This window comes from Lonchura striata, chromosome 4, assembly GCF_046129695.1.
Source record: "Lonchura striata isolate bLonStr1 chromosome 4, bLonStr1.mat, whole genome shotgun sequence".
Classification (NCBI taxonomy): Eukaryota; Metazoa; Chordata; class Aves; order Passeriformes; family Estrildidae; genus Lonchura; species Lonchura striata.
The window spans coordinates 68,876,911-68,900,005 of record NC_134606.1 but is presented as its reverse complement, the minus strand read 5'-3'; the positions used below and the strand labels follow the sequence as shown (position 1 = coordinate 68,900,005).

The following is a 23,095-nucleotide window of genomic DNA, read 5'->3' as shown; positions in this document are numbered from 1 at the left end:
AAAAAAACCCAACCAAAGAAAAAAAACCCAACAAAACAAACAAAAAACCAAAAAAACAAAACAAAAAAACCCACAATGTGATTCAGGGAGCAGACATGTATCCACTTTTCTTTGTAGCAAAGTATTTTCAGGGCAATGAGCATCTCTGGGCCGAAAGTTTTACCAAGTTTGACACACCCTATGAAAAATACAGCAGTGGCTAAGATCTGTGATGACAGCTTGTTTAAGTTGAATGTAGGATGCAAAGTTCCCCATGTCAGAACAAAACCACAATGGCTACTTATGTTTTGCCTACAATTAACAGAACAAACACCTTAATAGGCAAAGAAGACACAAACAGATGTTCTAATTGCACATCTGTGTGAAACTGATTTTAGCTAGTTCCACTGTAGCTTGACCCTCTGCACCTTGGGAAGTTGAAGTCCCACAGGATTTGAATGATTTATTGATCTGGATGCAATGAATATTGCAGAAATAAGCTGCATTTCTAGGAAGTTAAATGCATCCTCATTCTGTGTAGCACTAATTCATGTTTGAAGGGAATTCACTCTCTCCTTTAATCAGAGTGGAAATATCAGTGTTGTTCGCCGTATCCTTGAGTGAGTGTGAGGAAAGATTAAGTATGCTGAGGATATTATTTTGGGCAACAAGATGAACATGGAAATAAGGAACTTGGTTCCAGTAGCTAAATATTTCTCTTTAGGCTTCTGAAAAGGATTTTGTGAAATGGACCAAAGAAAAGCCAATGACAAACCCTCTTTTTAGCAAGCTAAAAAGCTCCTCATGCTCTACACTGAAGATTAATTTTGTTTTGCAGTTCACTATCAAAAAACTAGAAAAAAAAACCCTTTCAAAATACACATGAAGCTTTTTCCTAAGTAAAGATTAGAAAACCTATTGACAGATGTTTCAGAAATAGCAACTAATGAGTATCAAGTGACTTTAGGACCACCTGTAACATAGAAGACTGCAAAATAATATCCTTACCTCTAACTGGGAAACTGGACATAGTAGGTTTGTATTAATTTTTTTTTTTAATTTACTTCTTTTAGAATATGTGATTACAGTGGTTTTGGTAATTATATATTTGGCACAGAACTCACTGGTGTGTGGTGCTTTGAGTGTTGTAGCTGTTCCACTGAAGTCAGTATTTCTGTCAGACATGTGAAGACTCCAGTCCCAAGCCCAGTGCTGCTTTTTATCCTTATGTTTTCCACCAAGCTGCCTCTTGTTCCTGCCAACAACAGTTACACTGTGCTGAACTGAAGTACAGCAAATCTCTGTGTTTTAAAATGCACTAAATTTTCAATCCAGCTGTCTGAAATCAGTGCAGAGGATTAAACAAATGGCATTACAGCTTGATTTGTTCAACCTGTTTTGTGGGGTTTGTTGGTTTTATTTGTTTTGCAGGTTTTTTCATAAGCATCAAACAAACCCGAAGTTTATTTTGCTAAAGGAAAGTGAGACTGAGGAAGGCACCGAGTCCATTACCATGTACTGTGGTAACGTATGTAAAATACAAAGCAAACATACCAAATCAATAAGAAGATGCAAATTCATGCATATATTGTGTGTATAATTCTCTAAGGATGCTTCCATTAATGACAGGAGTGTTATATAGCACAGCGCTTTCTCTTTAATATTATTTTTATATAATTTTGTACCTCCTTTTTATGTCACCATGTCTTTTTTAATTTTATTTTTTCATGTGGTGCTTTATGGGTTCTTAAGTATTTTGTGGCACACAGAAATGCTTGAATTAAGAGGCAAATCTTTCATATTTATTTGCGGCACTAACATCTGAATTCTAAATTTCTATTTATTTTTATTAAGGCTGGTATCATCTTCCAGGTGTTTTCAGTTAACTCTTTGGTTTATAGCAAACACGTCATGCATGCTGTGTCTTGTGTCTGTGCATTATGTGGAGCTATTGAAAGACAGTATTTACTGAGGAAATAATTTAGGAGTTCATATATATGATTTTAAAAGCTCAATTTCCCTTTCCCTAGAGGTGATTTATATATAAATGTCAAATTTCAAATATACGACTCCCAAAAAGGCGGCCACAGAACACAAGACTTTGGTCATAACACAACTCTAGTGTCAAAGAAAGGCTGTATTTTAGGGCTCTGATGGCATTGCTATGAAATATGGCTTGATTTTGGTAAGAGCAGCTCCAGGATTACTAAAGACGATTGTACTTTTCAGTGTACAACAGTTTAAAAGGTCAACAGCTTTTTTTTATGTACCATTTATACTGAGCAATGATATTCTATTTTCTTCTGTAGGTGTGAGGGAAAACAAAGAGTTGTTCTGAGTCTGTGGGACAAAAATTATGCACATACTGAATTTCACCTCATGTAGGCATTGACAATGTGAGGAGCTTGCTGTAAACACAGTACAGGTCTTATATTGCTCTGTATTCTTATAGATAATTTTTGCAGCCTAGCAAAGACAAGGATACTCACAGAAACCTGTGCCAATGAAATGATAGACATCAGATGCAGTGAAAATCAAACCTCTTCATTACTGTGGTCAACAAGAGTCTGTAGCTGGTCACTACTTGACAGCTCTTAAGATCCTCAAAAAATAACACTAAGATTGATCTTTTAGTAAAAGATACAAGACAACTTATAGGAACATAAAAAAAAATTAAATGTCTTCAATTTATGTGGTCTGGAAAAGGCAAAAGAGATAATGTCAATTTTAATTACTGTTTTCTTCTGAACACAGGGAATAGGCCAAAGGGCATGAATGGAAATTAAAGAAAAATGGAAAACAGATGGTAGGAAGCATGCTACAGGAACTGGAATACAGGCAGCACTGTACATAGTTTACCAAAAAGAGAAGGGACCTTATGAGTTACTTTGTCCCATTTTAAACAACATTGTCTTATGATCTGTTGCACAACAACATTATTATTAAATCAAGGCCTCATTGATAGTAACTGCTGTAGTGTTGCCAGGATTTAAAATTCTTCGTTCTCCAGCTTTTATAAGACATCTTTGAAATATGGGTCAAGCAAAATTGGTTGCTGAAAGATAGCTGCATAAATTAATAGCCTGACATCCAAAAGTGCTGGTCACCAAAACCACCATATATTTCAGGGGATACTGGTTGAATACTTGCCATTTTGGAAAAGGTTGACATTGATTTAAATGCTTCAACATGGGATTAGAAGCCTAATTTTAGTAAGCGCTTTGAAATAAATCATGCCAATATTTATGATGACATATTGCAAAGTGCTGTTGCTTTGTTTTAGAGGCTTTCATCTGGATAGGAAATCTTTTAGTTCAGGCAGAATTTCTTTCACTTTACAGCAGACTTCTCAAAGCTGAAGGAGCTGATTAGGAAATGGTGCTGACATGCAGCAGGGAGGTTTCAAACTTTGAAATCAGAGAGACTTTAAGTCGCACTAAACCAAAGACTGTGTGAAACACAAACACCAAGTGGTAGTCCTGGCAATTAATCCTAGAATTCATGCTTGGTTCTGAAATTAATTTTTTCCCCCTCCAATCCTCCCCAGTGAGGTTTTTTGTGTTATGGAACATCATGGCAGTTCTTAGAATGGCCTTCGTAGGAAAGGCGGCTTCAAAGGAGAGGGGAAAAAAGGCTGAATGGTTACTTGCAAGCATGTTAACATAAGTTCAGTCATCCCTAGGCTTCCAGCACCATGAGGGGAGAAGGTAATGAGGTCATGGGCTGGTTTTTGTAGGTTCTGAAGACTGACTTTGAGAACTGAGGAAAAGTAAATAAAGGATTATTTATTAAATGAAGAAAGGATTACCCATTACAGGATAAATCTTGCTTGCCTTACGTGTACAAACAGTTCTCATTGACTATGAACAAGTCAAATACTTACACAGTGCATTTATAACTTTTACGTAACCTTATAAAGCCACATATATTATTCTATGTTGTGGACTTAAACAGCATGCAAAAATTAGCCACTTAGGTGTATAGTGAAAAAAAGCAAACTCATTTTTACTGCAGATCTCTCCAAAGATGGAATGAAACAAGAAAATATCTTATCCATAAAAATATCCAGGCAACTAAGCAAGTTTCACTGGAGAGTCTCAATTGATGTGAGAACAGAGTGGCTGGGAAAAGGAAAGGAGGAGGATGTAAAGCATAAAAATATTTGGAAGGTATTTAAATGGAAAGATTCTTCTCCTCCTGCACATTCCTGAGAGTCTCTCAGAGCACTGGGCAGGGCTAGCCCTGGGACACTCCTTGCTGGATAACAGAAACTTCTATTATGAGATGCTGCAGATTAATTTCAGAGTCATTTTCTTCTGGACCACCAGCTATAGTTACTCAAGGCAGATTAACCAGAACATGATTGGTTTCAGCCCCTACCCAGCAGCACAAGCTAAATACCAAGCTACAGAGGGTGCCAGCACAGTGTTAGCTGCTAACTTGGTGACATCATGGCATTTGGGTGTCCTGCTCCTGCCTCAGCTTCCCTGGCATCTGTATATGGCATGTTTGTATTCAGTGGCCACTTGTGCCTTAATATGTGGCACTTGGGGACATGGCTTAGTGCTGGACTTGGCAGTGCAGGGTTAACAGTTGGACTCAGTGGTCTGAGAGCTCTTTTCCAACCTAAATGATTCTCTGTCTGGTATTGAGTCACTTGGCAGTTTGTGCAGCCTTTAGCTGATGTTATGCTCCGTACACTAGATACAAAAACTTTTCTCATCATCTTTCATTCTCCTTGATTCAGTTGGAAATCACCCGGCTGGATGTTTCCCATAGTTTATCTTAGGAATGCGTGGAGAATGACCTCTCATTAAAAGAGAAGGAAACATTCAGCCTCCTATTTTAATTTTTTTGGAGGAACAGCTGAATCCAAAGGGAAGAGTTGGATGTTTTCCCCTCTTTCTTTGAAATGTCAGCTACATAAATTGAGGAGAGCAGACTTGAATCACCACTGTACAAGTGCTTTCAGTGCTGCTCTGGAGTAATTCACAGACATTCTTCTCCCTGTGGTGGAATATTTTGAAAACCCTTCTTTTTCATCTGAATGGCAAACGCCAAAACCTCAGTGTTTTTCGTGAGGAATTCTTGTCTTCTGGCCAGCTCAGTTAGCTTCACAGTAAGAACTGGTAAGTTAAGTCTATGGCAAAGTGAGGATTTTCACATTCATGGGGAAGCAGGTAGCAGCTGCTTTCAGTCATTTGACCTCCTGTAACACTGAGATATCAGACATTAGAATCATGACACTATACAGAAAGTTATCAAATAAACTAATTCCTCAGGGATTTGACTATTATCTCTAATTTTTCTCTGAAGATGATTTGGTTAAGCTTAGACATTCATCATGCAACTTAAATTTATGCCAGGAAGTTTTCACAGCAGCTATCAAGTACTCCATGCTAACATTAAAAAAAAAAAAAAAAAAAGGCCAAATAATGCATTCTCTCAATTCCATGCTGAAGAGTATTTCCTTTCTTAATCAGAGTACATATTGGCATGGTCTAACCTGTCAGCTATAATCTGAGTTCTGTCTTCAGCTTGACCTATGCCTGTGTTGTACCTTTTGCTGATTCTGTTTCACATTAACTGAATGATAGGGCAGTTTTTAGCCAGCTAAAATATTTGACTGGGCTTTTCCTTGTGTCTTGTGTATGACAGCTACAGTCCTCCCTTGAGCAGCTCCTCCAGAGTGTAGTTGCCAAGATGGCACTCCTAGAACATAATTTTGAGTACCTGTTCTTTCCCTCAGTGTCCTTCTTGTCCTCAGTCTGAAGGCCATTCTTTCCCCCTCTGATGGTCAGTCTTGTGATTCCTCCATCCAGTCTTGTGATTCCTCCATCAATCCCTACTGACAATTTTGTTTTTTCCAACAAGCTCATCTCAACTATCCAGGAGGAATGGTAATCCCATATTCTTCTTCAATGCTGTCCTTCAAACTCCTCTTCATTAATGTGCTACCAGTCCCTCTGCTGGGGAAGGGTGATGATGTACATGTGACTTCAGGACGGTTTCACCATTTTTTTTGTTATTTTCTCTGTCCAGATACTGCTTTTCTCTCACAGCTTCTCTTCCTGTGCATAAATTGGGAGTGAGTTAAGAGCTTTGCCATACCCACACCAATTGAATGTGAACTCAGCCACAACTCAGGATTAGGGGTCGCCTATCAGGAAGCTTTCCTGGAGTCCTGAAATATTCCATGGAAACAAGAAAAGTGTTTTTTACTCTTCAACTCATTGCAGACTGTAAAGACTGGATATTCAGCTTGGTACTTCAGGCTATGTAGGTCCAGGTCTCAAGCAGTGTGGATTATTTGACACAGTTTGAGGCCAAAACTTTAGCTGCAGTACAGAACATGAAAGCTACTTTCTACTGGATTGTGATATTTTTTACTTCATTACTTGAATTACAGTGATTTCTTGTTGTGCCTGAGCAGAGTCCACAAACTCTGCAATTTACTGCTTCCTGCAACAGTCTGACACAGTCCCCTGTGGGAGAAAAATAAGTTAAATAGAGAACTCTTTCCTCTTAAAGAATTATATTGATCTTACAGATGCTGAGTTGACTTTGTGTTTTTCCTTAGAGCATTTGGCTGCAGATTTGCTATAGAGTAAATATAAGAGACCTATCATCTTTTTTCCTCTTAACCCTAAGCATTATAATCTGTCAGTCAGTGTCATGCAGTTTTTCTTTTAAAGATGAGATGAAATAATACAAAACAGCTCTTCGATGTTCACTAAATTCTGTGATTTCCCAACTATAAGTATCTAATTTCTCTCCAAAACCTGTGGTTTATATGCAGCCTGAATTTCAAGTGCAATATATAGAAAATATAAATATTTAAATTTGAGATATGGTTTACACTGTTCTTTCCTGGAGTGTTTTTCCTTGTTTCAAAAACCACAAGAGTAAAGCTCAAGTAGCCTGCTTGAGAGAGAAAATTCATCATGTGTCTGCTCCAAGGCTCTTGTGTTGTTTAAGGGCTAGCTAGCCTGTGGTAAATAATCCACACATCCTCACAGGAGGCAATGCTGTGCTGGCTCACATTCCTTCTGGAAGAGCACAGGCTTGCATCTTTTGGAATCCTCCTCCTTCTTTTACCCCCTTTCTCTGAGATGGGATTGAAGAGGTTCTTTGGTCTCTGGAGGCTTCTGTGATGTTTATTTGGCACAGACCTTTATAGTTGAATTCAGTTTGACTGGGCCCCTTGAGGTAGGTTTCCACATTCTGCTACAATATGTTCTTCCCTGCAGACCGTAACATGAGTTTCCAAAATTAGGAGGGCTTTGGCATGTGAAGAGTGAATCGGTCTCCTTTACATCAGGATATACAAAGATATCTATATAGATGTATGTAAAGATGTGTAAATGATATGCAAAGAGTACATGCCCAGCTGCTGGGTCTCAGCCAGGGAGCAGGAAGTGATTTTTCTCCCTGGGGACAACCTTGTGGGCATCATCAGATGTGCATACCAGTGCTAAGGTGATTTTATACTACTGGCAGCTTTGCCAAAATACACCAAAACCAAGTATTCTTTGCTTTAGTTCTGCAGAATTCCTGTGACTGACAATGACTCTGACAGGCAACTGGTGTTTCCACAGAAACTGTGCTTAGAGCAAATTATTTTAGCTCCCCTTATTAAATAAAGAGGGAAAAAATATTAACATCTGACACTGCATTTTACAGGTAATTGATTTTTAAAAATGACCCTGCGTTCTCATTTATGGCCAGGAAGCAATAAAACCACCCCCACAGTTCAATTCAGAAATTCACCACAGAGATGTTGCAAGCAGAGAGCCAGGAAAAGAGTCGAGTGTAAAATACTTTTAAAACCAGGCATCACATTTCTCTATAATGGTGGATAACCTCAATCATTTTCCCTTTCTTCTCAGAGCACAAAGGATATCATACTCATGAAAATGACACCTCAGCCCTTCAAATGCTACTGACCCTGCTATACAACCTAATCAGAGATGAGATTTGTTTGAATGAACTTGCTGCAGTAATGAACTATGATGCCACTGGGCATGACTCTGGAAGCAGCTTTCCTGAATCAACCCCATGCTCGCCAGCAATCTTACTAAAATTTTGATGTGTTTTCCTATGGATTTTAGTGGCTGCAGGTGATTATGTGATACTGTGACGTAGCAAAAAATTGCAATTTGTTTTTGAGACCAGGTGGAAGTGTTGTTCAGGTTGTGCTGCTTTCAGAAGGAGCCTTTTGTTGGTTAGAAAAATTGGTTGGTACTTTCATTACGTGAGTTTTGCAGTTTTCTCTGTGGCACCTTATCCAAGTTTCTGGAGCAACTGTAGCCTGAGACTTGTCTGCCTTATGGTTGGGCAAATAATGTGAGCATTAAAGAGGCATGCTGGGGTCAGAGGTTGGCTGATGTTTGTTTAATTGAGTCCTGTGGCACAAGCTGGAAAACCCTCAGCAGGGAGCATTGTCATTCAGGGCACATAAGAATATTGAAGGAGGTCAAATAATTTGAGTCTGATCCTCTTGCATCTGGTGGATCTTCAGAGTTTGGTACACAGTGATTTTAAGCTGCTTTTTCACTTTCTGGTGCAATGGTGAAACACAAAGTCCAGGCCCTATCATGAAAGATAGCTACTACCGTGTTTCTATTTTTGAATTATAATGAGCTAGATTGTGCAGTGCTTTAGCATTTCCCTTCACATCCAGTTTATGGGGGGAAAAAAGAAAAAGAAAGTAAAATGTGATTAAGAAGTTTTCTTTAGTTTAAAACAATTCTGTTCCTGACTGACATGGCTGGCACAAATCACTGATGGACATGAATGCAGAACAAGGTGCTGAGTTTGCAGTGCAAGCTGAAAAGGAACAGATATTCCTGGGCAGAGAGATGGGAATTTCCCAGTGTGCACATAGTGCCAGTGCGTGCCAGGAACAGCAGAAGATCTTTAATGCACAGAAGGGATTTAATGACTTAATGAACCTGCTGTACTGAATCAGTCAAAGCCCAGCATGCAAAGGTTTTAGAAAAACATGCTGACTTCTGGCAAGAACTGCTTATTTACTGGACTTCACTTATTTTATGGGCCATGATAGTTCATTACTTTCACATTATATATGAGGATAATTACCAGAATTTCAGTGAAGTAGCTGCCTCTTTATTTTCTGGGAAAAGTTCATATATATACAGAAAAAAAGAGCTCATTTATACACATGATTTCCCTCAGAATACCCAAAAGCCTGAGGATGTTTTACCCAAGTGCTCTCCCTGTTGGAATTTAATTTCACTAATAAATGAATATACTGTAGGCTATACCATCCGGGAGAAGATTAATAATGATAATTGTGAGAAAAAACAGAAGTATTTTAATGTATCATAAAGGTCAGAACCAAGTGATCTCCAACAACATCTTAGCATAAGTAGGCTGCATATAAAAATGGGTTTGAAATTCTACACATCCTCCCCCTGCATAAGGCAGAATAGATTCCTCATTTCCAGTTGAGCTGGGACAATTTATAGCATCTGTCAGCTCAGCTATGCACATTTTAAATGTATAGATTCAGAAGGGAATATTATTTTAAAAACATGCAAAGCATTGTTTTCCGAGAAAAGGAAGCAAAAGTTATGTATTACAAAAAAAGTCAGACATGTCTCTGTTTCAGTTTTAGAAACCTGGCCTATATTCCTGAAGTAGTTTGGAACCACAGGCTTACTTCCAAGGGGAACACCCTGCTCCCCGTGGGGAAGGATTTATGATTTTACTCAGGATGTATGAAACGCGATGATTTTGGCTGGAGTTCAGGAAACAGAAGAGGGGAGCAGAGTCTCCATTCATTTACACCCCTGCCTGTTGTTAGTGAAGTTTTAATGACAATGAACAAAGGCAGAACGTGGGTTGCAGAATGGGAAATGTGTGCTTTGTAAAAATGGCCAAAAATCAAATTGCTTCTGTGAGCAGGAGCTGCTGCTGCTGGCAGAGCTCTGAAAAACAAGGCTGCAGCTGAAAACAACAGCAGATTCTGAGAGCCCCCGTAAGGGACCTTCCTTCCAGACCTTGAGTTCATGTTCTCTCTGACCTACTGAAATGATCTGTTACAATACAGTATGAACTCAACCTTTGGAAATAGAAGCAGCCAGTAGTGTTTCCAAAATCTGTGGATGTGCAGACATGTAGCTGTATTCCCGGAATATGCAGGAACTTTTCACCCCCTGAGCTGTACAAATGGACATCTGTGCGTTTTGTGGGAAGCTGCTTGATGTGGGATTTTTAAAACCTAAGTAAAGTGCTCAGCATCCAGTCATGTGAAGGAAATGCTTCCCACCATTCCTTCTCGCTGATAATTTAGGGTTATCTAACACATGGCAACTTTCCTTTAATGAGAGCAGTGTGTGTGGGGAGAATCCCTGTCTGCAAGAAGTAGTGCTGAGCTTACATCCATTGCCTTGCACAAGGGAATTGCTCAGTACCCCTGAGCTTCAGGAGCTTGGCCCCTGCAGCATCCTCTTGCTGTGCCTTCCATGGGGGGAGCATCCTTGGGATGTAGCTGAGGCTGGCCAGGAGGGAGGTTTACACCATCTGTGTACTCTGGCAAGCCCCAGCTGCTGCAGCAGCCCTTGGGAGGATGTTGCAGCTGAAGACAATTTTGAACAGTCTGAAGCAGCTCCGAGCTGCTGAGTGGGGTCCCTGCAGGCCCCTGCCTGGGATGGAAAGTCCAGAGATTCTTGTGGATCCTTGTCTGGCTGTGGGAGGTGGTGACCAAGTATCTGCACTGAAATACGCCGTCAGTACCTTCAAAAGAGAGACACGGGCCTTGCTGGGTGGGAACAAGGCCCCTGCCTGTCATCTAAACACCATCTGCATTTTGTAAGCAAGGCAATAACCTAATGAAACACTGGAAGCAGCAGATATTGCCTGGGAGGCTGAAAGTGAGAAGGGAACTCATGAGCTGGGTTCCACCTGAGATCCGTGAGAGCCTTGAGGTCATTGACAAAGATGTCTCGACTTGAAACCCTAAACTTTCCTTGGGATGTGTTGTGCACTAGAATAGTCAAGTATGGAGTGATTTATTGGCATTTATGCAGACATGAGAGGTGCTCTGAAGGGAGACAAGTTTGCTATTGAAATGGGTTTCTTTGTGATAGAAATAAAAATAAAATGCTTGGCTTGTTTCATACCATAATATAGATTGAGATCTTCTCCTTGGCCTCAGAGAGAGAGAGAGCTCATACCCACCACATATATTTAATGTCAGCTATCATAACATTTTTCATGTAGTATGAACACATGCACATTACGGATCTGTGATGAAGACAAAGCTTCCATGGCATCAAACTGGTCAAAATGCAGCAGCATGCCCCTGGGAAACTAGAACATCACCACTACAAATGTTAGCCACTGCAAATGAAAAATTTGAGACTCTCACTGTACTTAGCTGCTCATGTCTTTCTGCCTTCTCATGTACTAATACTCCTAAAACATTAAAGTATCAAAATGTAATTACAGAGTAGATTCTTGACTTCCTCTCAGCTGGAATATACATCCAGCTGCTTTGTTAATATTGCCATTCAGGTACAATTTAAAATCAGCAGAGAAAGTCATTCCAGAACCTGCACCAGAAGGTCACAAACTCCCTTTGAAAGCACTGATACTTCCTTTTGTTCACTCTTATGTATCTGATTACAAATTACTAAATCTTACTGCTATTTGAGAACTTTTAGATTCTAATCAGTACTTTGATGAATGTACAGCACAATAATGCAGATGAGTGATGTCACTCTTTAAGCACACAGCAGCGTGCACAGACAAAAAAGTGGAGAAACCATTCAAAAGCTCTGGGACCTTTGTGATCTGGGAGCTTCCTTTGTAACCCATCCCGACTGTAAATTGTTGCCTAACAACTTGACATTGTTAAAGTGTCTAATTAAACCTTAAAAAAAAGCCCCATGCAAATACAAGATGTTCATCTTAGGTTGTGAAGGGTTGCCTTTATGTTGGTTAAATAGAATGAAAATCCAGGATAAGGAAATGTTACAGAAGTTGACTTGAATAAATAAGAAGGAAACATGAGTAAGTTCAACAATGTCAGCATTAAAGAGCTTTTCTTTAGGAACTAGGTAACTTCCTAATGCTTTGTGCTACAGCATAAGAGACTTTATTAAATGAAATACAGGTAGACATCACAGCCTTTCTTCATGTAATAAAAGAAAAACCATGTAACCAGGTGTTAAAAGATTTTTAAAAGGCTCTTCATAAAATGTAATGAAACCAAATGGTCAAAATGAAAATCATAAAAATAAACATTATCTCTGTTGTGTTTCTGCTGCAGGTGCCGTGGTCCTGATCTGTTCTTTTGGTCTGTTTAAAACATTTATATTCAGTATTTTCATTTGGTGTGAAAATTCTATAGCACTATTCTTAGTAAAACCAGTGCTGAAGGATGTGAGGGTAGTGCTATGAATTTAGGAAAGGGAAGAAATGCAGAGGTCTGCTTCTGATACCTCTTCAACACCAGCTGGCAAGGGAGGATGCCTGTCCTTTCTCATAGAGTTTTTATAATTCTTTGCCTGTGTGGTTATACTTTATATACTTTATGAGGTCAATATTCTTTTAATGTATGTTGTAAGGGAGAGACCTTCCTTAGTTTAAAATATGCACCATTAAATTAGGATAATTGGGGAATTTCCTGTAAGAAGAACTTTCCTGTCACCTCACACTGTGTCTGGGTAGTAGTTTGTTATGTGGTGTACTTCTTCAGAGGTGCTGCTACCTTTTAATAATAACCTTCTTCCTTTTCTCTGCCAGGGACTTCTGACACTCTCAGCTGAAGTACAAGAAAAGGACTTCACACATCTGAAGTACAAGAAAAGGAATTTTCCCTAATTTTAGGTAATCAATGGTGTTTCTTGGTTGTAAATGGGGTTAAGTGATCTTGTTGTTGAAATAGTGTAAAAATACTTAATCACTTGCAAGTCTGCCACCAGAAGTGAACACATATTTGATGGTTCAGGTTCTGATGATAATTATTAATTCAGTTCTTATTTTCAGCTCAAGAATATAAACCATCTTCACTGCTTCACTCTTGGAAATTAAGCCTGCATCTCTTTATTTTCCTATCCCCTTCTTTATGAGTGTGTATATATATATTTGTACTACTGCAATTGCCTGTGCTGTTTTATCTGGGAAGCCCATTGTACAAACCTAAAGCTTTTCCCTGCTTAAAGTAGGCTTTTCTTGCAGTGTCACTTTGATTACGGCAGGGTCCTGTCTTTTCAACACTTAAGCATGTTGTGTCACCACATGATTAACATTTAAAGCTGCTTTAGCAGTGAAAGTCAGTCTCACATACTTTTCCCCCTTGTTGATCTTAATATGGGAAGTCACTATCCTCTAACTGGACAAATTTGTTTCAAAATGAGCTTGAAATGTACAGGGGTCATAGCAACTGTTTCAGTTCATATAATTCTCCCTCTTTCCTCTTCCATCATCTCTAATACATGTGATGCACTTTAAAAGATCCTGTGAATAAGATAAGCTGGAAGAAGTCTCCAGTAATTTTGAAAGGGATCAGGGAGTCTGAAACATTGGAAGGGGTCACCTTGAATCTCTGTAGAGTATGAGAAAGGGAGGCATGCCAACCTAGATGGTCTTTCTTTATACTTTTTATGCTATAAAAAGGGGCATTACTGTTGCTTGCATGGAAGGGTTTTTATGATCAAGAGCAGAAGAAAAAGATTTAGAATTGTTAATATACTGCTTGAGTGCTTAGCCATTTATATTTACAGTAATTGCTTCTGAAAAAAAAAAAAAATGTCCTTCTCCTGCCAAGTGTAGGAAAAATAAAGGCTGATTGAATTAAGTCTGGGAACCAGTTTGATTAGAAACTGAAACAAATCTCCTAGGATTCTAGAAACCCAGTTCATTTGTGGCATTCCTTCCATACCCTAATGGGTTCTGATGCTTGATACTGAATGATAAGAAATGCTTGTTTCTGAAAACAGCTGTTGTGGGTTTGGTAGTTTTGAACCATTTTTGAGAACTGAATGTAAACCATAAGTATGGGAAAATGCAGGCAAGTCAGATTGTTCCTGCAGATAGGACTGGAACCCGTGGTCATTGCTTCAAAAATGTTCACAGAAAAGTAGTAGAATTACACCTTTCACTTTTGGAAAGAAAAGCAAGACCACCTTTATTCCAGTGAGACTGTACAGTGTCTGTAACATGTAATGTGTGCTCTGTGACTTACAGCAGGCACTGGGTGGTACCACAGATCAGCATTTTGGTGTTTTCTGAATGCTACCCTGTGCCTTTATGCTGGGATGGTGCTGGCATTGCTTCAGAACCTGATTAAAAGAAAAACATTTCTGTTCTGCACTCGTGTTAACATTACTCAGGCCTCCAAATGCTTGAAAAATTATGGCCCTGCTTTCTAACTTTTCCATCACTCATTAAAACTTGCAAGGGATGCCTGGCTGTAAGTGCCTTGCAGGGTTTGAGGCCCTTCACCTTTAGCATGGTTTCAAGTGCAAACTTGAAAATTGGTTTCTTACAGCATTTTGTGGGGCACAAGTTGGGAGCTGAGAGCAACAAACTCCTTTGGTCATGAGATGAGCTTCACTTCACTCCTGTTGTTTCCAGTCACCACAGGTAAGTTAGGTGTGAACTCCTTGGGCCATCCCTAACGTACCTTACAGGCTGAAGACTTCTGTGTGTCACATTGCCTGAACAAACTTTGTAATTGTGCACATTTTTTTTTCCTTTATCCCTAATTGTAAATATGGTATTTAAAAAATAAGTTCTGTAGTGACAAATGCATTTCACAGGTAGCTGTGTTTTGCAGGTAGCTCTTCAAAAATGATGAAATGAACAATAATTACCATTTTATATAATGTATAATTATCTATTATTTACAGAATAAAGAGTGAATAGTGGAAGTAAAGATCATGTCATAACCTGCAGCATGAAGTGCTAGAGAGGAGCACCTTTTTAGTGTGGCTGCATTTTTGATCATTCAGAAATTGTGGGAAAGTGTTTCTAAAATACAGCATAGGCAGACACTGAATTTCAAATTGGATTTCGTGGAGCAGACAACACAACAATGAATTAACACTGACTTAATTTAAAAAATATTTAAACACCTGCTTTTTGGTATCAGCTGATCATAGTAGAGTCTTGTTATTGGACTATTTTTATGCCTTTTGGCCTATTTTATACCAGGACTGAATAATTTAATTTAGCCCACACTTTGGAAAAAAGTCTTCACCCACTTTGATGTTCAATGGAATGATATTTGATAATTTTACAACACTTGCAAAATGCAATATTTTTTTTCAGAGGAAAGTGTGTAAAGAACTGTGTGCATAAGGAGTGCAGTGGCAGTTTGCATACACAAATTTTGTGCAAATAGAATTAAAAACCCCCATGTGGTGTAAGCTTGAAATGTAATGCACAGACACTCTATGTGTAGATGTGAAAAAAAATCTTTTCCTAACTTGGGTTCCTTAGAACAAATCCATCCTGTTACACCAGAATGATACACTGAAATCTGTTCTATCTTCTGCCTTAGCAATACAAAACTTCTACCAAAAAAAAAAAAAAAAAGGAAATTGGAAGCTTTTGGATTATAAACATTTCCAAAATATTGGACATAAACATATATAATTTATTGACTGTATTCAGGAAGTAGATGGAATGAAAACTAGATGAATTAATACATTTAAATGATGGTTACATGACATTTACCAAATATTTTTGTGACACTAGTCTGGGGAGCAGATGGGAGGGATGGAGGAGGGATATAGCTGATATTTCAATGCATTCTTGCACATTTTCTGTGGTTTCTGCTTGGTTTGGTTGTGTTTATGGTGGGATCTGCTGCATGGCTCCACAGTCACTTGGACTCTATGCCCAGAGCATTCTTGGGTGCACTTGAAGATTTTATGGCTGTTAGTTAAGAATATAGGTTACCTCACCTCCCTGAAGGAGCCCAAATAATTTTTAGAGGGTTCTGTGGACATGAGTTCAGTCTCAGGCTTATGAAAAAGAAAGGATTCATTTCACCCTGGAGACTGAGGAGGAAGGAAGGAGGCTGAGAAAAGGAAGGACAAGGGAGCAATGGAAAGATGGGCAAGAGAAGGTGAGAGAAAGCATCAGGTCTAAAGAGGAGTATGAATGGAGGAAAAAAATTGCAGTCAGGCATTGTTTTCCTTTGCTTTAAATGCCCCATAAGCAGAACAGTCAGCAGGCAGACAATTATAGCACCAGGCACTTGAGATTACATTAGGGTGCAGAGCAAGCTTTGCTCTCCATGGTTTATGATATCCTCTGAACCCTCTGGAAGACTAAATGATATAACTTGAGGTGACTCATACAGGAAAGCAGATAATCAGTGGTGTGCCATAATGCAAGTGAGAAAAAGACAAAATAGTCAAAGAGTGCTTACACTGTGTTACTTTTATCTTCTGATATTGTTTATCATATTGGTATTATCATGATTATTTGCTATTGTTATCATATCACCTAATGACAAAAATTCCAGGCTTGGAGCCAGGATCCTAGACAAAACATCCTAATGCTTAAGGCAGTTTCTCCCTTTGCTGGTTATTAAACTGTTTCTGTGAATGAAAATAACGATAACAAGGGAAAATGTACACCATGCCAGGACCAATTTCCTGCCACACCAGGAGTGATGCACACAACAGCCTCCTGCAGCTGGAATGATGCTCTGGGATGGAGTGAGGACCTGAGGAGTATGGCTTGAGTGACCTCTGTGTGTTGTTGGCACTGAGATCCCAGATGCCTCATTTAGTCCTCCAGGCTGCAACACCTTCCTACATGCTGAAAAATGAAAATGCAGGAAAATAGGTGTGGCAGGGCAGGGAGGTAGGTGCTCAGGCTGAGGTTTCACTATGGATTTTCTGTAGGGATATCAGTTTCATGGCAAAGTTAAAACCTTCCCAGATAAACATCCATATCTGCGTTTTACTGCCTTTTCTTTTCCTGTGTTTCTGCTTATTAAGTTATGCTAAAGGGTATAGAGCAGACACTTGATGAAAATGGAGTGCCCTGGTTTTTCCAAAAAAATACTAATAATTTAAAAAACCCTTATCTTTTGCAATTTTATGGCTAACCTTGATTTATGTGTCATATTTTTCTAAACCCCTTTTCCTAATTCTTTTGTAGGCAGACTTGACATTTCCCAGAATTAGCTAATGCTATACCAGTAAAAATGTCCCTTGAAAAAGGGAAATATAAGGAACTTTTCTACCAAGGTTGCATTCAATCATATTTTTTCCATTAGATCATGCTTCTGTGGAGTTCCTAGCCTCTCATTGGAAGATCTGCTCGATCTTGAACTGCAGTGAGTGTCCCTTACATTCATTAGTAGCTTATATTGGAAGCAAAGGCTTCTGAGCTTTTCAGCTGTAGCTCAACAACATTATTCTTAGGCAGGAAGGTGAAAATTTATTTACTGAAAGTAAAATATTTGTTCTGGCCAGAATGCTATTTTTGCCACTAGCACTGATGCCTTTTAGATGAAATTTTGGTAGTAGGCTAGTAAGCCTGTGATTACAAACACAGGTGAATTTAATAAAAATTCAGTCTGCTCTCATTCCTTTTGGTGTAAATCCAGAGTATTTTATTGAAATCTATTGCCATCTGACTAAACTTTGTTTCCAGGGGCTGCCAGTGTACACAGCATTTGGTGTTATCAGCCCAGGTATATTTAGATTTTCTCATCATCACAGAAAGCAAGGGAAAGGAACCAATCTACTTTCCAAGTAGCCAGGTGACATAAACTCATGTTACTGATTTGACAATTATCTGGTCTGGTAATTATGACCAATGGCAGCATCAACAATAATAATTAAAATAATGAAAAACTGACCTCCTGAAGGAACTATTTCTGTCCCTTACGTGCAGACAGACCGAACCCAAGAGGTTAAACAGCCTGTTTAGCAATTCCACTCTGAAGTTTCACCTCCCTTTTTGAATGTCCCAGAATTTCCAGTTGTGATCCCCTAAATGGAGGCATTGGAAGTGGCAGTCAGAACTTGCTGGGAAGGCTCTGAGTGTGCTGCACTGACAATGCCAAGCACTTGAATGCAGATGCTCTGAGCTCAGTGGTAGCTGCCTGGATTTAGCAGCTAAGCCTAAGATTTCTGCTTTACACTTTTGGATCCGGCCTGGGCTTTTTCCATGTCAGAAATTATTTAAACAGCTATTAGACCTGCAACAAATTGCAGTGGAAAGATCAACAGAGCATGGAGAAGCTCTGTTTACAAGGTACCAGTGACCACTTGCATAACAAACCTGTCAATGATTTATAAAGTGTGCAGACATGGTAGCACAGAAAATCTCACTCGGAACAATTGATTACTCATTGCTGCATGGTTTCAGTGATCTCCTCATCTTCCTGGATGTGCTGGACAGCAGGAAGGCCCTGCCCTTCTCTTTAGCACCTGATGATCCTTGGACAACTTTGCTGCCCTCTCTGTAAATGAATGTCAGCTTTCCTACAGAAGGACAGGGCTGGCTACTGAAGTACAATGCCTGTTTTATTTGAATGTTCTCTGGGAAACAATTTAGAGAGCATCTATATCAAACAATTCCTGTGCTACAGTCTTTGTACCTTGGAGAGTTAGGTCAAGGGTTTTGGATCAAAGCCTAGCTGAGGCTGCACACATCATGGGGCCCAGGCAGAGAAGCATTGAATTTCTTGCTTAAAATTGGCTGTTAAATGCAAATGCATCCTCCTTTGTGTCCAAGCTGAATGTTCTGTATTTTCTCCAGGCAGCAAACTGTTGAACAGATTTCACTTCATTTCAAGATCTTTCCATCAGGCTCCTGATGAATTCATTAAGCTATATATTCATTACAGGTGATGAAAGGTATATAACCTTTCCAGAAAGGAAGTAGTCTGCTCCATAAATAAATCTAGTTTTGGAAATTAAAGATGTGCTAGCATGAGATACCTGGATCCAACAATGCTGAAACATGAGCAAAGCAATTGTAATGTCAGCTTTGGAAGGAGGTTCCTCACAGTGGAGTGGATGAACCTTGTGAGGTGTCCTGATGGTCTGAAACTTCAGGCTTTGCTGGATCAGGAGAGAAAGTACATTCCTTCCCAGATTTTTCTCTCAGTTGAAGCTTGATCATGGTATTGCTGTTAAATTTGTTGGCAGAGGGAATTGCCCATGGGTGCACTTTCTGTAGCAGTTGAATGCCAATGAAAAATGTTCTATAGCCATGGCAGTGTTAGAGGATCTCTGTGGTTTTCCTTAATGACTGGACACAGTCCTGTCAAAAATATATTAGGATACAAATGTAATCTGTGTTTGTGAAAAATCAAACATCCTAGCTAAGACCTGAGCAGATCCTCCTCAATGCTGATTGTGAACAAGGTAGGAACCAGGTCAAGTAAAGAGAAATATAAATTGACATCATATGAAAGCTGTAGTGTTTTAAACCTGTAGTTGTTTTACACTTGTAGTACCAATACATGATACAATCAACTTAAATGCTACTATAATTCTATTTAAGTTGGGACTATCCCTCCCCGCTCTTTCCCAGTAATTCCATTTCGATCTTGTGGAAAAGATTTTGCCCTGGATGAAGCTCTCAAAAGCACTGTCAGACTACTGTGGACAAAGGGGCTACAGTCAGTCACTTACCAGACACAGTATACTGTTTTACAGTTTAATGCAGACTCAAAATAAGAGCCACATATTTAAATTTTAGTGTGACAAGTCATGTGCACCCACAAATCTCACTGCTGTCATCAGGGTCTTAAAAAAGCCATCTTTTTTGGAGAAAAAGTACACTAATGCAGTTAAACAAAGCACATTACAGGAGAAGGAGAAGCAAATCTACAGAAGGGAATTTGGTGTACTACCTATTAATACCTTTTAGGATATTTTTAATGTGCTTCAAATATTAGATAGCAAGCTGGAAAAAAGTATAATCAAGTGTAATCTTCCTTCAAGGATGTATTTCTTCCTTCAACATAAATATTAGTGTCTTAAAATGCAAGTTTGTCAGTCAATGCATGAATGACAAACTTATTGTGCTGCAAGCAAATGCTTCATGCTATTGGAAGAGTTTTCCTTAATAAAATGCAGAGGCTAGAATGTTAAATCTTTTGAAGTTGCTCCTAAACATGTAATATTTAGCTTGAGAAGCAATAGTGAGGAAATGAACATGATAAGAGCTCATTCAGTAACAGCCCTAAATTGATTATTTCCTTCCTTATGTAAACTTATCAGTCAGCCCTTTGGGCTCACTTCCGAATACCAGCTCAGCACAAGAGTCTTATCACAAGGAAATGGAATGTAAAAGCCCTGACAATTTTGATAAGGCACGTACTTTGGTTATGATCCTATCTCTCCTCTCCTCCCTTTTAAATAATTCATCTGCACTAAAAGGGGAGATGCCCTCCCTGTAACTTTGGTATAAATAAAAGTTGATGTTGTTACAGTCAGAATTAACCCTGATTATGAATCCTGCTGGTTTCTCAGAATATTCTCAGGCAAAGAGACTTGAAGATATATTGAAAATTACTAGCAGCTTTGGAATGGAACGGCATAGTGGTCTGCTTAGATGATATCTGAGTTTTTAGAGACTCTTAGGAGTTTTGGAAATAATCTAAAGAATCTCAGTTGGGTGGATACTGTAGGAAACTTAAGACTCTCTTTTTTTATTTGCCACTTATTTATTTGCCATCTTTACCTCACCCATGCTGCCGTGGGTCTGACACCTACTTGTGATGGCAGAAGCCAGACTGAATAAAGATCCAACGGCTCACAGTGCAAAAGCCAAACATGCAAACTTTAAAAAAAACCCTACTACACAAACACCAAACCACACACTCAAACACACATAAGGCAAAAGAAAACTGACAAGCAAGCTCTACCCACCAGCCACCACAGACTAAAACTTCATAGTTTTACCAGCCAAAAACACCAGCAGAACAACCCCAAATACAAATTTAACTTCATTCATTTGTCCTAGTAAAATAATAATTTAAAGGGGTACGTAACAAGTTTTGTGGTTCATCGCATACCAGGACAGCAAAGCCTGATAAAAGCACTCAAATGACAGAACTGGTTTCGTTTGAGATGTGATGACATGCTTTTAAGCAAATGTTAAAGGCAGCAAATCCATGACCCAGTAAAATACACTCCAGACCATCAAAGTAGTTCTACAGCTTGATGAAATCCACTTGTCCTCCAGCAAGAATGACCTAAAACTCTTCAGAGGAATAAAAAAAAAAGTGTGGAGGAATTCAGAAAGAATGTTTTGTAAGCAAACAGTGACATACCAAAGTTCTGTGTAAGTTTTTCAGTGAAACCAAAAACTAAGCTAAACTTACCTGATTTATTTTTCCCACAGAAACTCAAATCTTGAGTTGTTTTATGCAAATTAGGGAAAAGCCATGACTGAGGCTGGACTGACAAATAATTTTGATTGGCTGCTTACCCAAACCTCCTCTCAGGAATATCATCCGTATTCATCCTTATGAATACTTTATCGTCCAAACAACATCTCATCATTGTAAACCAAAAGGGGTCTTAGTCCTGGCAGTGTTGAAGTGTATGGCAAAGATACTATTGATCTTAATAGGATTAGGATTTCTCCAGAATTTTCATGATACTTTGCACGAGGAAGCCCTTAGACTATTTCACAAGATATCCTAAGTACTTTCTATTGAAAAAAAATGTCGCAGTAACAAGTCTTTTTGGTGAAGCAGTGGCAAAAATAAGACTGGAAAAAAGTCATGGAGCAAGTCCAGAAAGTTCTTACAGGCACATGAGGGCACAGAGGAAAGGAAGGCTTTTTGATGGAAGGTGTGGGATCAGACTACATTAATCCATGAATTTTCTTAACTCTGTGCTTTCTGTACCATACCAATACCACCACACATGCTGGAGACTGTACCTACTAAAGAGAAAATCTTGTTAACGTTTCTGGCAAAAAAAATCAGTATTAGCAGGGATAAGGAAAAAGCTATACATTTGCACAGTGAATTCTAGGTAGCAAAATAAAAAAGGGTGTAACTGCCTTGCCTGTCATTTATTTCTTTGGGCTCACAGTAACAAAGTCCTCAGGGAAAGAAATTACAGTAGCAGATATTATCTTTTTTTACCTGCTGTATTTCCTATCTTAAATTAATAGTGCGTAGGATTTTGATTATACTTGATATAATTAATCATGAGTCTGTTTTGTTATACAAGCCAGTAAAGAGCACTTTGCTGCTCCATGAAGCTTGGCTTGTTTTATGGAGTTTAAATTAGGGCTTTGAGATATTAGTGAGGTGGACAAATACCACTGCTGAAATTCTCAATCCAACCACCAAACACAATTTCTGCACAGCTGAGCCTTCTCAGGCTGGGTTCTGCCACCCTCACTGAATGGACTACTATGCTGTGAGAAGAGGTGCATGGAAAAATGTTGTGGTTTGCTTAGAGGTGGCAGAATTGGTTATTTATTTAGGTCAAACAGGCTCAAGTACTTGGAGACCTGGGGAGCTTATGTAATGCACTGGCATGGTATGAAGGAGCTGTGTGCAGGAGGAGAGGCACAGATGGACTGCACACTCTATGAGCAGGTGTCTGATGACATTTCATGGTGATCTGGTGACAATTGTGTGGCCAGAAGTTTTCTAGTAAAAATATCTGCAGAGCCCCAGTGAAAACAAGCCCCATACAGTTCTCAAACAAACCACATAAAATCAGATCAAACCAGAAAATTAAAAAGATTCTCATACATCGTGCTTAATAGTCATGAGGTTTAGGAAACACATGTTGATCACCTATTACCCAGGCCAGTCTTCAGGCTTCTGTATTACTTTATAAGAGCTTGGGCTGAATTCAGGTCTCAAGCATTTTAAAAGACAAAGCAGTATGTTTCTTTTTTTCTTGAAACTTGCAGGAGCTGTTTAGGGAGCTCAGCTAGTCTATATGGGTTAACCAGAAAGGAATAAAGTCAGGGTGGTTTATTAACTAACAGTAAATATGTTTCCTTCTTTGCTAAAAGAGATTGTGGCCTATTTTGCCTGTGTGCTGCACATGGCAGCATCAGGCTCTGGAAGCAAATAATTATCACATCCTGGCTCCTTCTTCTCAGTGTTGTTTAAAGCCCAGGGGGG

The 23,095-nt window shown here is 39.0% G+C and overlaps 1 protein-coding gene across 3 annotated transcripts in view; it reads left to right on the top strand.

The window, feature by feature from the left end:
• The window catches only part of SPRY1 (sprouty RTK signaling antagonist 1), a 169,743-nt gene extending 155,213 nt beyond the window's left edge, over window positions 1-14,530 (top strand). For all 3 annotated transcript variants that reach the window (XM_077783044.1, XM_021554922.2, XM_021554926.2), the window contains exons 4-5: window positions 12,754-12,837; window positions 14,501-14,530. The gene's annotated coding sequence lies outside the window, so the exon portion shown is untranslated. The remainder of the gene's footprint in view (window positions 1-12,753; window positions 12,838-14,500) is intronic.
• The last annotated feature ends 8,565 nt before the right edge of the window (window positions 14,531-23,095 follow it).